The sequence below is a fragment of the Odocoileus virginianus genome, unplaced genomic scaffold (assembly GCF_023699985.2).
Source record: "Odocoileus virginianus isolate 20LAN1187 ecotype Illinois unplaced genomic scaffold, Ovbor_1.2 Unplaced_Scaffold_14, whole genome shotgun sequence".
Classification (NCBI taxonomy): domain Eukaryota; kingdom Metazoa; phylum Chordata; class Mammalia; order Artiodactyla; family Cervidae; genus Odocoileus; species Odocoileus virginianus.
The window spans coordinates 316,569-324,821 of record NW_027224276.1 but is presented as its reverse complement, the minus strand read 5'-3'; the positions used below and the strand labels follow the sequence as shown (position 1 = coordinate 324,821).

Here is an 8,253-nt window from a genome sequence, read left to right as displayed (position 1 = left end):
ATTTTCATGGATAGTCCAGTCGAAGCCCATGAATAGGATAAAAAAATGAACTCAGTAGAAGCATAATACTGTTAAAGTATACCCAAATTACATCACTGCTCAGAGCACTTAACATTTGTATCACAGTAGATAACATTTGCTGAGTGCTTACTCAATACCAGGCTCTTGAATTACTTTCATTTCATAAAGAAGGAGAGTGAGTTTCCCAGGTGTCTATTGCACAGGGACACAAAGCTAATAAATGGCAGACAGGAAATTGCACCAGGACTGTCTAACCACAGTCAACCCATGTAACTGCTACATAGTGCTGTAGTGGTTTCCAAAAGCCACATTCAGGTTAATAGTGATGGCACAATTTTCTGTCAGATCAGTGGGTGGACACCCAAGGTACCTTAGTCCAGAAAAGAGCCAATTCTGGCTCGTTAGCTCCTAAGGCTAATTGATGTCCTTTTCTCTCTGGAAGCAGAAAGCAACTACCAGCTTTTATTTCTCAAATGTTTTTGTTTTATAGAAACCATACATTTTATTTCTAAATTTTTATTTTCATCAAAGTAATATTAATACTTTACATAGTTAAAAAATAATGATAAAGATTTCATTAAAAAAAACCCAGCAATATCCTGTCCTACTCCTTCCTACTTCAAGTCCTGCTTCCTAGAGGTAACTATTTTACCAGTCTTTGGCTTTTCCTTCTGGCATTTACCACTCCAAACCCCTCTTCTCCCTTGTCATCTCCCATTCAGAGGCTGAAGAGCCAGATAATTTCTTAGCCTCCCCTGCAGCTAGAGAGGTGGCCATGTGTCCCAGTTATGGCCATGACATATTTGCTGGCGGCCTTTTAAAAGGCTCTTGTTTTCCTGAGACACACAATGTCCCCTTCTTTTTTCTGCCTTGAATATAATTGTGCTGCTTGAAGCTGTGACAGCAGTCTTGTGATCATGAAGGGATGAACATGAGAATGTAGACACCACACATTAAGGAAGAAAAAGTTAGAAAGAGCCTGGATCCTTGAGGGCATCATTGAGCAGCTGAACCCTGGCATGGCACTTCTGTTAATAATAAGTTGACTTCTTTAAAAATAAATAAATAGGAACTTTTCTGTTGGTCCAGTGGCTAAGGCTCTGCGCTCCCAATGCAGGGGGCCAGGAACTAGATTCCACATGTCCCAACTAAGAGTTCACATGCCATAGCTAAAGATCCCACATGCTACAACTAAGATGTGGCTTAGCCAAATAAATAAGTGAAAATACTAAAAAAAATTAAATAATGTATTTGTTTAAGCCACTATAAGTTGGGTTTTTTGTTACTTGTAGCTGAAAGGATTTTTAACTGAATGACCACCATGTTTCTAAGGAAGGTACTTATGCTACTATTTTTTAAACTTTAATTGGAGAATAATTGCTTTATAGTGTTATGTTGATTTCTGCCATACAACTCAAATCAGCCATAATTACACATATATCCCCTCCCTTTTGAGCCTTCCCCCACCCCCATCCTTCCCCTCTAGGTCATCACAGAACACCAGGCTAGGCTCCTTGTATTATATATTAATAGCAACTTCCTACTAGCTAGCTATTTTACACACAATTATGTGTATATTTCAATGCTACTCTCTCAATTTGTCCCACCCTCTCCTTCCCCCACTGTGTCCACAAGTCTGTTCTCTATGTCTGTGTCTCCATTGCTGCCCTGCAAATAGGTTCATCAGTACCATTTTTCTAGGTTCTATCTATATGCATTAATATATGGTATTTGTATTTCTGACTTACTTCACTCTGTATAACAGGCTCTAGGTTCATCCAACTCAGTTCAACTGACTCAAATTTGTTCCTTTTTATGGCTGAGTAGTAATCTATTGTATATACCACAACTTCTTTATCCATTCATCTATTGATGGGCATCTAAGTTGCTTCCATGTCCTGGCTATTGTAAATAGTGCTGCAATGAACATTGGGGTACATGTGTCTTTTTCAGTTATGGTTTTCTCAGGGTATATGCCCAGTAGTGGGATTGCTGGGTCACATGGTAGTTTCATTCCTAGGTTTTTAAGAAATCATACTGTTCTCCATAGTGGTTGTATCAACTTACATTCCCACCAACAGTGCAAGAGGGTTCCCTTTTCTCCACACCCTCTCCAGCACTTGTTTGTGGATTTTTTGATGATGGCCATTCTGACTGGTGTGAGGTGATACCTCATTGTAGTTTTGATTTCATTTCTCTAATATGCTACTATTTCTTAGTAATTTGAGACATCACCTCTTGACATCTCATTATAGTAGAAAAGGATTTTATCCCTCTCCACACATATACATTCATACTTTCCCTCCCTTCCAATGTGTTTGTATCCTGATTCCTAGTAAATCCATAGTTGCTACAGAGCCAAGAAATGTACTATAATTACCTGGATTATTTTGGCCTTTTTTGTGTTCCTATATTTAATTGCTTAGGTTTTTTGTTCACTTGAAAAGCTCCCAGCCTTAATATTTGCTACATCAGTTCATTCATAAATCTATCAGCATATTTCCCTAAACCTCTCAGCCCATAGATTTAAGATGAAAGCAATAAAACATTGATTGGTTGGGAGCCCGTGAAAGGGGTAGGGTTTTGTCAAGTCTGCTATTAAACTTCTCCTTAAGGTGCCTGGGTGGGGACCAACACAACCTATGTTGTGAAAGTAGGAGTCCATAAAGTGGAGGCTTTGCTCTGAGACTGTTGGATTTCTTTGGGGGACTCTCTGTATTCTGCTTGAGTGTACATGTTTGGCTCTTGTGCTTTCTACCCACGAGCACAGGGAAGGTGAGAGGGAGGGTGGGGGAGTCAACTATTCCAACACATACTTTCAATTCATTACGGGGCTTTGCACCTCACTCGCACTGTCAGGATAACTTTTCTGCACCAGAGTCTCACCAGAATTTTGCAAGATAGACCAACATTCTCTTCATGGATGCTCCCCCCACCAACGTGTGGATTTTGCTTCACCTCTGCCTGCCCTGCTTTCTCACTATCACTCTTCCAGCCCCTTTCTGCTTGCCAGAAACTTGTTACAATATCTCCTTGATTGATGGAAAATTCTCCAGTTTTCTTTGGAGATGTGGGTTTATACACTTGATTCCTTTACTCTTATTTTATGAGGTTTCAGGAGTTAGAGGAGACAAATGTTTTCCACCTTCTTGAACAGAAGTTAGAATCTGAATTTGTAAACTGTCTCAGATTATCTGAATATGCCCCAAGTGGGTAGACCAACATTTGTGAAACAATGGCAATGAAAAAAGCCCGGGTTTGGAAATCTGGTGGATTTGAGTTTGAATTCTGACTTGCTGACCTCCTTACTCAAGTCATATTTGTGAGCCTCAATTTTCTCCATAAAACAGGAATAATAATGTTTATCTGATAGAATTCTGGGAAGATTTTCTTAGCTACAGTATGTAAAGCATCTAACACAAGGATTGGCAGGCAGACAGTAGGTGCTCAAAAAATGGGAGTGACCCCTTTTTAATGGGAGCAAGTGGGAAATGTAATTGGAAGGATTTGAATCAGGTTCCAGGAGGGCCTCAAGATGCCAGGACTTAACTGCATGACACTGAGGAGCCTTGGCAGGCTTGTGAGCAGGTGAGTAATTTGATCCCAAAGAATTCATTAGATTGTTCCCTTGGTCTGATGTGGAGAGAGAGGAAGAAACCATTGGCCCAGCAGTTCTTGGGTTAAAATCTTTGTCTGCATCTGAGTTATTTGTAACCCGTTGTCATAGCAACAAGTTTGGGAAGCGAGCCAGTGCTGCGAGCTCCTGACAGTAGGCAGGGGAGGGCAGTGGGAGAAGACGGAAGATTTGGACCTCGCTTTCCTCTGATTTGTCTGAAGCGTTCAGCTGGAGAAGATGATGAGCATCCTCCAGGGAGAATCATTGGATGTTAGAGACTTTTTTACCCAATCTCCTGATATTCCAGATGTGAAAATAGGCCCAGAGAGGTCCAGAAGCTGGCTCAAGGCCACACAGTAAGTCAGCGATGGAGACAGGGCTAGACCTTTTAAAAAAGGATTCAGGGTCATAGAACTGAAGCATAACAAATCTCGACAAGACTTTTGAACACATTCCATCCACCTCTCCACCAACACACATATGCTTTTGTTATTTTTCATGTGGGAAACCTGGGACACAAAGTGGGTTAGAACTGACTCAGGGTCACACTGCAACTCAGGTGATGACTTGAGATCAGAACCCAGAGGTCTTGGTTTAAGTATTTCCTGAGGAAATGGCATTCTGGGGTTCACTGTTCAGAGAAGTCCCTCACTCCTGACTGTCAAAATACGGCCTCCCAGGGTGAGAGTGATTTGACTGCCTTGGTTTTTTGTTGTTTGTTTGTGTTTTTTTTTTTTTTTTCAATTTTTTGGCCACAACACGTAGCATGTGGGGATCTTAGTTCCCCAACCAGGGATCAAACCTGTGCCCCCTGCAGTGGAAGTGCAGAGTCCTAACCACTGGACCACCAGGGAAGTCACTGCCTTGGCTTTTCATGCCCTCAAATCCAACACACACATGTTCAGGTCACATATCTCCTCCCCATATACATCTTGTAAGTAACTGTTTCCCCCTGCTAGTGGCAGTGATATTGCACAAATGGTAGCCCAGCCCCACCTCTGGAGCAAACACACCTGCCCCACAAATCTCCCCCTCCAAATCACCCACAGGACTTGGCACCTCCTGGACATTTTTTTTTTACTGCACTGGGTCTTCATTGCTGTCTCTAGTTACAGACAGCGAGGAACCACTCGTTGTGCTGGTGATGTGGTGTGTGGGCTTCTCATTGTGGTGGCTTCTCTTGTTACGGAGCATGAGCTCTGGGCACGTTGGCTCAGGAGCTGTGGCACTCAGGCTTAGTTGCTCTGAGACACACGGGATCTTCCTGGACCAGGGACTGAACCCGTGTCCCCTGCATTAGCAGGCAGATTCTTAACCACTGGACCACCAGGGAAGTCCTGGACATTCTTTTATGTGATTCACTCGTCACAATGGTCATTCTCTGTCTCTCAGTTTAGCAGGTGGAGACCAAAGGAAGATAAAGTGAGTGGTCCAAGGATACACAGTGAGTCTTAGCCTGAATCCCTCCTCCAGAAAGGTATTTCTGCCCCTGATATCCCACACTGAATTCTCAGCCATTAGAGTTCCTCCCACTGTGATCTAATCACTCCCTGGCACATGTGCTATACGTTTCCTCTGTATTCTCTGCTCTATGTGCAGCCCAAACTCCCCTTCTCTCCTCATAGCCAGTCCCTCACCAAGTCCTGCTGATTCTTCCTTCTGTCTCCCAAATACTACACCCTTTTTCCTCATCCTCTGCCACTGCCTTGATCCAGCCTCAGCATCTCTCATATGAATGACCCCAAGTCTACTCCCTGGCCTCACTGCTTCCAGACTGGTTGTCTTTAACCTACTATTCTGGACACCAGCAGTGAGAACATATGGGTTTAGAAGTTAAAACATTGCTTCCTTCTGTGACACCCATCTCCACATATGGATAAAGTTCTAGCTCCTTTTTGGGCAATTAAGGCCACCCATAGCCCTTGCCAAGCCTCTCGAGCCTCATCTCTTGCTACCCTGGCCTCACACATTGTGCTCTGGCCACTGAACTAACAACAAGTGGGTGCTTCAGTGTACCAGGCTTTCCCTTAGGTATCTTTACAGTGTCTTCTGCATGGAAGACAATGACTCTCCAAATCTAATGAACTCACCTCAAGTGTCACTTCATCCAAGTAGCCTGCCTTGATTCTCAAGCTGGATTGGATCCTGTCCTCTGGGCTCCTACAGCCCTTGTTGCTCCCCTCTCCCCTGCCCCATGTGGAATTGATACCTGGGGTTTTCTCATCTATGTGTCAGAAGCTCCACGAGGGCAGCTGACTCTGTCTCCAGCAAAGCCCAGAATCTGGCTGGTCCGAGTGGAAGTGTCAGCAAATATTCATCGCATGCTTTCAAGTGCATGAATGGTTGAATGACGAACAAAATTTGGGTTCAGCTCTGTGGTTGTTCAGTCCTTCCCCAAAGGGCTTGCATGTCACTCTTTTCTGGCCAATTCTTCTCTCATCTCCTGGGTGTTGTTGCTCCAGGATGGGGCATGGCTTGGTTCATAAGCTGGTGCAGGGTGAGACCAAACCAGCAAAGTGAGCAGGGAGGTGAGGTGTGGTGGGAGAGAAGGGATGCATTGCGGATAGAAAGTGAAGACACCCACTGAGATAGGTGCTATCATTTCCCCTCCCCCTTACAGGTAAGTACAGTGAGGCACAGGGAGACTTAGGTGACTTGCCAAAGCCACACAGCTAAGAACAGCAATGGTGAGACTCCAAGTCTGATGAAGTCCAAGTCACTTCCACATTGTTCCCAACATCCCCTTTAGACAACAGCTTTGCAGTAGTTATTGGTGGAGTCATGCCTCAAACTGGCACCTTAGAGAAACAATGGTCAAGGCAGAAGAGAGAGAAGAAATCATATCCTGAACACCTACGGTGACCTTGGTACCGCCAAGATGCATGGAGGAGGATGCAGGAGAAGGGTAGAGGAGATGGAGCATCAACACTGAGCTTCTATTACTTACTCGAGTCTCTATGTGTGTATGTTTGTGTGTTAGTCGCTTAGTCGTGTCTGACTCTTTGCGACCCCATGGACTGTAGCCCGCCAGGCTCCTCTGTTCATGGAATTCTCCAGGCAAGAATACTGGAGTGGGTTGCCATTCCTTTCTCCAGGGGATCTTCCCAAGGGATTGAACCCGGGTCTCCTGCATTGCAGGCAGATGTTTTACCATCAGAGCCACCAGGGAAGCCCAAATCTCTCTATGCATAACCTCTTAACAGTCACAGCAGCCCCTTTATGTGAATACTATTAATACCTTGGTTCATCTCTGAAGAACTTGAGGCTCCTAGAGAGGCAGTTACTTACATAAGTTTAGGCACCTAAGCAGCAGCAAGGGCAGGATAAGAGTGATTGGATTGAAAGGGGCCTGGTTGGTAGAAGGGAGAGGTGGTTGGGGGCTGTGCTTTGAAAGAAAGGATGGAGTGTGGCCTTGGAGGGTCCGGAGCTAGAATACTGGGCCCAGACTGGGCACTTTCCATTTAAAAAATAAAAAATATATTTTTATATATTAATATATTAAAAATCACATAATATATAAAATATGTATTCTTTCTCTCACAACCTCTGCTCAGAAGTCCCCAAATAATAAAATGAATACCCATCTCTCCAACAGTAATATATATTTTTTTATGAAAATATGGGGAAAAAACACATCCTACTGCATTGAACAAAACCAGTATTAGAATTTTGGTGCATTTAGGCTGTATTCTAGGCCTGAAAGACTTATTTGAGTCAGGCTGTATAGTCAATTATACTTTGCTATTTTTACACAAATGTTTCCCCATTAAAATTCTTTATAAACGTCATTCAAATGGCTACACAATATTCCACTGAATGGATATGCTTATGGAATTCCTTTCTGCATGGGTTTTGGCATTTCTTTCATTACTTTTCTTTCCTCCTTTAGAATTGTTTGATTTTTTTCTGTGTCTTAATTTGAGAGATAATATAAGAGAGATCGTTGTTTAAGTGAAGTTAGGAAAAGCAAGGTAGGCTTGTTGGAAACAGTATTTGAGGGGAACGTTAGATTATATTAAACACACATAGGATAAAAACTTTCAAATGACACATGAAGGTATACAGTGGAAAATAAGTCTCTTTCTCATCCCCACCCTCAGTTCTCCAGTTATATACTGGGCTCTCAACTGTTAGCACTTCCCTGTGTGTCCTTTGTGTGCATAGCTATGTTTTTATTTTTTGACAGCTTTATTGAGATACAATTTACACACTAGAAAATTTATCTGTTTAGTGTATAATTCAGTGACTTCTAGTATATCCAGAGTTTTGTAACCATCACCACAATCAATTTTAGAATAGTTTCATTACCCCCCCCAAAAAACCTATACCCATTTGCTGTCATCCCAAAGCCCCCATCTCCCAATCCCTAGGAAACCACTGTCTGTCTCTGCAGATTTGCCTATTCTGAATGTTTCATATAAATAGGATCATACAGGGACTTCCCTGATAGTCCAGTGGTTCAGAATTTACCTTGTAATACAGAAGATGCGGGTTCAGTCTCTAGTTGGGGAACTAAGATCTCACATGCCATGGGGCAACTAAGCTGCACATCACAACTAGAGAGCCCATGAGCCACAACTTACTGAGCTCGTGTGCTGTAGAGCCCATGCTCTGCA

General features: G+C 43.0%; 1 non-coding gene across 1 annotated transcript; it reads right to left on the bottom strand.

Annotated features, from left to right (window-relative positions):
• Positions 1-4,418: 4,418 nt before the first annotated feature.
• TRNAG-UCC (transfer RNA glycine (anticodon UCC)) lies at positions 4,419-4,491 on the bottom strand. The gene has a single exon. It is a non-coding gene; the product is annotated as a tRNA-Gly (tRNA).
• Positions 4,492-8,253: the final 3,762 nt, after the last annotated feature.